This window comes from Rattus rattus, chromosome 5 (genome assembly GCF_011064425.1).
Source record: "Rattus rattus isolate New Zealand chromosome 5, Rrattus_CSIRO_v1, whole genome shotgun sequence".
Lineage (NCBI taxonomy): Eukaryota > Metazoa > Chordata > Mammalia > Rodentia > Muridae > Rattus > Rattus rattus.
This window is the reverse complement of record NC_046158.1, coordinates 144,350,243-144,358,650: the sequence shown is the minus strand read 5'-3', so window position 1 is coordinate 144,358,650 and position 8,408 is coordinate 144,350,243. Positions and strand designations below refer to the sequence as shown.

Here is an 8,408-nt window from a genome sequence, read left to right as displayed (position 1 = left end):
CCCCATGATGGGTTCCCTGATGGGTACTGACTACAGGCTGCTGTGTGGTGCTGTGCTGTGCTGTGCTGTGCTGTGCTGTGCTATGCTGTGCTGTGCTGTGCTGTGCTGTGCTGTGCTGTGTGCTGTGCTGTGCTGAAAGCTAGAGGGCTATGGAGCAAAGGAAGGCTAGCAATGTCCATACAAGAGCACAAAGACGACCACTCTAATGCCAGTCAAAGACCTCTAGGAATTGGGACTTCATCTCCCAGCCCGGCAGCTAGAGTAAGTGACCCAGGGAAGCCCCTCCCCTCCAGTGCTTACTGGTTCTTTAGGCCTACACAACCTTGGGAGAAAACCCTGAGTGGTGTAGGGTGGGGAGACAGGTAACCAGGAAACACAGGAGACCCAGACCAATGTGATCGACCTTAAACAGGATGGGCCCACAAACCCTGTTGAGGGAGCCCAGACAGCTATAGGAAGGCTTGGTCTAGACAACAACGGTGAAGGGCAGGTCAGTGGTAGCAATTATCTAAGGAAAGGAACATGTCCCTGAGCCCTGGGCCAGTCAGGAGAGCAGGGAGACAGCCTGCAGCTGAGGAGCAACACAATGACCAAGGAGTCCATCCACAGACAGCAGGCAACACTGAGCCACATGCCAAACACAAGAGGCTCTCACCATGGGCTGTAAAGATGAAGCTGGCACTACAGGCAAAAGATTCGTGCTGTCAGCATCTTGGTCACCAGCAAGGAACCAAGACCTCTATTCAAGTAAGACCCAAGCAGGGACGACAAGAGCAGGGACGACAAGAGCAGGCCGACAAGAGCAGGCCGACAAGAGCAGGCCGACAAGAGCAGGCCGACAAGAGCAGGCCGACAAGAGCAGGCCGACAAGAGCAGGCCAACGAGCCCAGGAAGCCAACATAAACTGCTGAAGACACAGAGTCACGTACGCTTTATTAATTTTTTTTTAAAAAAAGACTTGAACTATAAGAAATTATTAAAGAAATCCTCCAACCAGGAAGGAAATGACACCAAACAGAAATCCGAGTTTACATAAATGAATAAGAATCAGCAGAAACGATGCCCATGTATAAAGGTTTATCTCTTTATTTAAGTCTCTTTAAGAAAACACTATTATATAAAACTGATAATGAATTGTGGGTTTCTAGGACATAAATGTATGTGTGCATATATATGTAAAATGTATATGTTTATGTAAAATGGAAGACAAAAGAGCAAAAAGACCAGGAGACAATAATAAAAGCATACTAATATAATTTTATGACACTGTGAAGTAGAAAAATATCACTAATAAGTCAAACCCTGAGATGCCACTAAAATAGCAAAACAACAAATTATAACTAATAAACTATTAAGACAAACTGAATTCATACAAAATTCTATTAAACCAAGAAAAGGCCAATAAAGACCCAAAGAGAAGAGAGTTATAACAAATACTTTCAGCTTTCACACTAGTGAACACACACAACACAAAGGCCCCAAACATTCCAGCTAAAACGCCAAGACCCAACTGTATGCTGCTCACAAGAAACACACTCGAACACACACACACACACACACACACACACACACACACACACACACACAAATTTAAAGTGGAAACCAACAGGAGTCACAGAAAGCTAGGGTGACTCAAAGCTAGACAGAGAACATCACCAGGGATAAAGTCATTTCCCAGTGATAAAGGGTGAACTTATAAAGAAGATACAATAATCTGAAATGTCTATGTACTAAATAACACAGCTTCAAGCTAGAGTAAAAATCAATAAAACTACAAGGAGAGATAGACAAAGCCATGGTGGGAGTCTGGAATAGGCCTATGCATACATCACCAGTGAGTCTCACAAAGGTCAGCAGGGGAAACAGTCTTCGAAAGTGCTGCTGGGGTGAACAGACACTGGGAACTAATGACCTAACTCCTGCCTTGCACGCTGCTCAGAGATTAATACAGGGCGGACTGGCAGGCTGGTGTTGCCTGAAAAGAAAAGGAGTCCAAGGGAAAAGCCAGTGTGAGCCTGGGTTAGCAATATTTTTGAAGCCTGGAAGCCTCAAAATATACAGTCCATATTATCTTCTTTTATGAGAAAATAATTTTAAAATGTCATTAAAGTGAGGAGCTCCTTTCCCAATTATAGCACAAGTTGGGGAGAGAAGCCACGACTAGGAGAAAACATGTCACAAAGAGGACTCACCCCCACCCTTCAAACTCCTTACAAACAACAGAAGCAATGCTATTCCAACTAAAATCTGAAATCAGCCCGAGTTGTCATCAGTTGCCAAGTAGGTGGACAAGATGAGGACCTGATGTGCTCTACAGCACGGGTGAGCCGTGGAAATGGGCGGAGCGAAACCCACGAGCCACAGGGTCACAGTGCTGTGCACAACAGATAGAGAGAGAGAGAGAGAAAACACAGGCTCCTGGCTGCTCAGGGTAGAGGACTGAGGCATGTGTGCGGAAACTGGCCATGGCAACAGGATTTCTTTTGGAGGTGGTAAGAAAATCTCAGAATTCCTTGCAGAATATTACATAATTATGTGACTATGTTAAAATCTATCAACCAGAAACACGAACTTTGTAAGCTGAATGGTATGTGTAATGACATAGTAACACCAGTAAACTCTATGACATGTGTAATAATGCTCTACTGGTAAACTGTATGCTATGGTATATGTAATGGATGTTATACTGAAATGTATGGTATATGGTCTTAGTGTTCTACTGTGTGAAGAGACACCATGACCAATATGTGTTTTTATAAAGTTTATAAAAGAAATCATTTAACTAGAGACTAGCTTACCGTTTCAGAGGTTTAGTTCATTATCATCATGGTGGGGAGTGTGGCAGTGTGCATGGCACAGGAATGTGGGGTGCCTGAGGACTATATCCTGATCCATAGGTCAGGAAAGAGGCTGAGCCCTGGGTGGGTTTTTTAAACCTCAAAGCTCACCCCTGGTGACCTCCCTCAAACAAGACCACACCTCTTCCAACAAGGCCACACCTCCTCCAACAAGGCCACACCCATTCCAACAAGGCCATACCTCCTACTCCTTGTAATCCTTTCAAACAGTTCTACCTCCTGGTGAGCAGGCATTCAAATATATAAGTATATGAGAGTACAGGGGCTGTTTTTACTCAAATCACCACACATATGTAACAGACATTATACCAGTTTGATGAAGTTACCCTTTGTTTGCTCTCTTAGTCTGGCTACTCCAGTTGTCCATGCTGTGTGTTGCAAGCTCCTGATTTGATGATGTCTGCTGCTTCTCTATCTGCTCCTTGCTATTTGGTTCTGTGCTTTTGTTTACTATATGAAACTAGATGAAAACACTCACTGAAACAAAAATAAGCTACTGTAGGTCACTGTCAGCACCACAACGAACATGTAAACTACATCCGAATGAGATCATTAGACTTTACTGCCATTGTCATTGTCAGCACCACAAAGAACATGGAAACTACATCCGAATGAGATCATTAGACTTTAAAATTTACAATCATAACATATTGCATATTATTTATTTGATTCAATCACAAGGGAAGTCTCTGCCTCACAAGTGTTCAGAACACAGACCGTGAGCACCCTGAAACACACTATCTAAACAAGCAAAGGTGTGCTGTCACAGAAGTCTTCCTATAGTGCAAAGAGAAGACCATTGATTCTGGATTATACTCCCCAAAGTTCCTCGACTCCAACTAATTATGAGGAAGCAGCAGGAGAGGCCACTTGGGCAGACGGTCTATGAAATACCTCAGCATTAGCTCTCAAAAGTCATCAAAGTTATGTAGAAGAAGGCTAGACCAAAAGATCGAAGAGACTAAAAAGACTCTACAGCTAACTGTTAACATGGCGCCCTGGGTAGAAGCCTGGCTCAAGGAAAGGATTTCTAGTGGACGGCCATGGTGTGTGTATTAGTGAACACTGTGGAGCACTGCTGCAGTCAGTGCTTCAGCTTTCTGTGCTTGCTGCACACAAGCACACAGCTCACATCTGACACAGGCATCAGTGCAGGGGTCTTGTCCTCAGCACAGCTCCACCTGGGAGCTGATCACTCTTTGCCTTGCGCCTGTCCAGCGCATCCCAGGGTACGGAGTAGCAGCCCTGGTTTATATCCACTAGGTGTCAGTAGTATGCCCTGACCCCCCAAGATGTGGCACCCAGAACCGTCTCTGAGACAGCCTAGGAGCAGAAGTATCCCTGCTTGAGGGTCACTGCACTAGGAGAGCTGGGCACAAGTTGTAAGAGAACTCTTTATATACATGAGATACTTTTCCACCACTGTAAAAACACATGATGGCTACAACTGGTGAAGGCAAGGTTTGCTCTGACCCACAGTTTGAAGGGGAGGCAGCTGGTCACACTGCACCCACAGTTGGGAGAGAGGAGAGCACCAATGCTCAGCTCGTTGTCCCATGTTTACCCACGGTTTCAGCCTGGAAAAGCGTTGCACACATTTAGAATGGGTCTTCCTGACTCAGTTAATCAACCCAGTCTAAGAAGGTTTGTCTACTAGATTCTGTCAAGTTAACCATCAAAAATAATCCTTACACTGTAATACATCTGAAACTCTTCTATAAACCTAAAATTATCTCAAAAATCAAAAGCAAAACACAATCACACACATACACAAAACCAAAACCAACCAAACAAAACAAACAGGCAGTACAGATAGATCTAAGACAGCAACTGTGGAACCGGAAACCACCCTACCACTAATCCCCTCCTGTGGAAGAGGAAAACAGTCTAATCAGGAGCTTGCTAACCCAGGGCGCTATATGAACCGCCATCTACAGAACAGGTGGGTACAGTGGGTTTTTAAAAGTGATAAAGGCAAAAGCTGGCAAGCAAACCTTCGATTGATCTCTAAGTGGGATACTGTGAAGACTTTTGGGCTCTATGCAACCATATCCAGTTGTCTAGTAATTTAATGCCTGGCTGTGACTCCTCACTTTTTTTTTTTTCTTTTTTCAGAGCTGGGACCAAACCCAGGGCCTTGAGATTGCTAGGCAAGCGCTCTACCACTGAGCTAAATCCCCAACCCCGTGACTCCTCACTTTTAAGGGTGTTATTGAGCCTATGTGGGAAGACGAGAAAAACAAAAGGAGGACGGTGGCTAATTATATTGAATGAGCAGCAGAGACGAAGCGACCTCGATTGCTTTTGGCTAGAGACATAGCTGTGCCTTATTGGAGAGTCCTCTGATGACCACAGTGATGACGTGTGTGGAGCTGTTGTCAGTGTTAGAGCTAAAGGTGTCATGATAACAATATGGACGACTGGATGTGAGAACAGAGATGCAGTCACACACATAGGGAGGGTACAGAAGGAAAGGTTAGGACTTCCTCCAAAGACAGTGATTGGTTATCAGTCCCACGCAGACACAGCTACAAAGAGTGGCTCTTCCACTAAAAATAGGTTTTTTATTTAAGAAGAACCTTCTGAGTATCCTCACAGGAGACTGCGTCACGCAATCGAGATTGGGAGCTGAACCCAAGCCTCACCAAAGCAGAGTGGACTGCGCTGAGCTTGACCCCATCCACATGATGCTAAGATACAAGAGAAGTCTCGTTCGTCTTTGTCTTGTACTTCTGTGCTCATTCTCCTCCCCACCCCAATCTTGGCTCGTGTGTCCACTATCCCAATCAAAGAATTGCAGTATGCGTTACCCAAGCACCCACAGATGTGCTCCTGGGCCGCTCTGTAACAGCCGGGTAGAATTCCACAGCACACACACTTGCCTTTCCACGGTATTTGGAAAGGAACGGGCATTTCTATCACCTTAGCAGGAAGAGATCTGGTTTGTTCCAGTCCACGCAGAAGTGGATCTGCTGATGTGCGAGTCTGAGTACAGCTTTTTAGCAGCCTTCTGTTTCCTATCACAGCATTGCCCTGGCTGTCCTCTTGTGATGGCTGCTAGATGCTAAGTAAGTCGCTTCCCTCCTTGATAACATTAGTGATTCTGATTTTCATTTGTTTTGCTTTTGTTTTTTTCCTCATGTAACATTGGTGAAGGATCCAGGAATATGACAGAAAAGTGGAATAAGCATTAGATTTGTGCATTCTTCGGTAATTTTGTTTTTTTGTAACTACAAAACTTTGCTACAAATTTATGCATTTCATTCAGATCAGTGATCTGTGTCTGTGTGATCCCTAAACATAATTGTGGACTAGAAACGTAGGTGCATGACCACATTCCTAGCGAGAATTAGCTGTCTGCTTTTGTATCTCTATGCTGTACTTTCACACTGTGTGTTATTCAGTTATTGTGCTTTGGTTACAATGGCTCAAGTAGAAGAGCGGTCCCATCCATGGTAAGACAGTGTACGAAACGGTAACTAAGTGTGTGCAGTGAACTGTAAACGTGTGTGTACAGTGTGTACAGTGTGTACAGTGAACTGTAAACGGTAACTAAGTGTGTGCAGTGAACTGTAAACGTGTGTGTACAAACGTGTGTGTACAGTGTGTACAGTGTGTACAGTGAACTGTAAACGGTAACTAAGTGTGTGCAGTGAACTGTAAACGTGTGTGTACAGTGTGTACAGTGAACTGTAAACGGTAACTAAGTGTGTGCAGTGAACTGTCTTTTAGACAACTAGAGTTGGCCTTGCACTTCTCCATCTCTAGAAGGAGTCTGTACTCCGTGCTGCAAGACAGTCTCTTGTGTCGTCTTCGTGTCGTCCCCAGAGTGTGGAGCACTGGTTTATTATTATGTTTATTACAATATTTAATAAACTGAATAGGTAGTATCACATGTAATTAAACTGCTGTGGCTATCTCTTTTGATAAAGTTAAGGCACAGTTTCAGTGTGAGGTTTAATAATGGACTTGGAATATGTTAAAGTCCAGGAAAAAATGGGATTTTGGTGGATCACCATTTGATAGGAACAGTGGCTATAAACTGACTTGAGTTTAAGATGTTTTCACTTACTGGCCAGAAAATTAGCATAAGGAAAGTACAGAGGAACATGCGTTAGGAGCGCTAGTGTCACTATCGGAATAAAACATAATAAACAAGGATTAAGAACTAAAAACACCAAACTGGGCAGAGGCACGGCAGGCAGCATGCAGACCGAGATGGCAATGCCCAGTGCCAGGGAGGACTCAGCATGGGGCCACAGACAGTGCCGGTCAGCACAGGGGCCACAGACAGTGCCGGTGACTCGGAAAGGGAAAGCCCTCACCACCTGACCCAGCAACGTCACTTTCAGGTGTGCAGCTGAAGCAGATGAAGACACGGCTACACACAGAGGCTCCGAGTACATACACAAGCATCACTCATGAGAAGACACGGCTACACACAGAGGCTCCGAGTACATACACAAGCATCACTCATGATGCTCAAGCTACACAGTGCTGGGTGCAGAATGGGTCCCACGGGTGCTCATGACCAGCGACCGGCAACCCCTCGATGCATGAGCAAATCCAACACACACACTCTGCTGAGAGACGCACTCTGCTGAGGGCCTCCCTGGGCAAAAGGAGAGCAGGCCCAAGTAGACCCACACACTGTGATGTGAAGAAAGTGAGGCTACAGATTGAGGATTCAAAGTGAAGAACTCTGGCCCAGCACAACACAGGAAGTACGAACTGTCCGAAGGAACGGATACCACCCTGGGGATAAAAGGTTGGGCTCTGGCAGCCAGGAAGCTCGAGAATGCCGAAATAGACACTATGGAGAAAGAAACTGATGGCTTTCCCTGGACCTCATTCAGACCAGCCTCCCTGGGGAAATCAGGTGACTAAGATCCCCAATCTGCTGCCCCAGCTATAGAATGACGGGCAAATCTGCATCTAGCTTCAAGTGGGCACAAGGGACCTGACCTCTTAAGGAAAGGGAAGAAGAGAGGAGACCCCGAAGCAGCCCAGCCTACACAGAGTACAGATGGGAAGGCTACAGGCAGACAACTGGTCCTGGGCCAATGCTGTGGAGAACACTGTGGATGAAGCAAGCCAAAGCACAGGCCTCTCAGTACCTCCTCAGCCAGCAAGGCTACCAGGATGAGGAAGGCCATGCCTTCTGGAAAGACGGGAGCTGCCAGCCCATCAACCCGAGTGTTCAGTGCGATGGAGCAGCAAGTGCCTAGCACCCAAGGGCACTCGATAAGTAGGAAGTGATCAGCAAGACGGATTGACTTAACAAGCCACAGTGACAGCAGCACTGACGTCGCTGATCTATCAGGGGTGCCCAGCCTTCTGATGCTGGGGTAGAATGTTGTCGTGAGCATGGGAAGCCGCAGTTACAGTTATTCTGAGACACATGGGGTCTGACGACCACTGGCTGGACTTGCCCAATCAAATCAAGAAGTAGAGATGAGTGAACTGTATAAAAAGGCAAGATGTATTCACATACCTTCCATAGTAAATATAGCTGGAATTTTGAAACATATAGGTTCAAGTGTATACATA

At 45.5% G+C, this 8,408-nt stretch overlaps 1 pseudogene; it reads left to right on the top strand.

The window, feature by feature from the left end:
- The first annotated feature begins 656 nt into the window (after positions 1-656).
- On the top strand, positions 657-5,430 carry LOC116901078 (annotated as a pseudogene).
- The last annotated feature ends 2,978 nt before the right edge of the window (positions 5,431-8,408 follow it).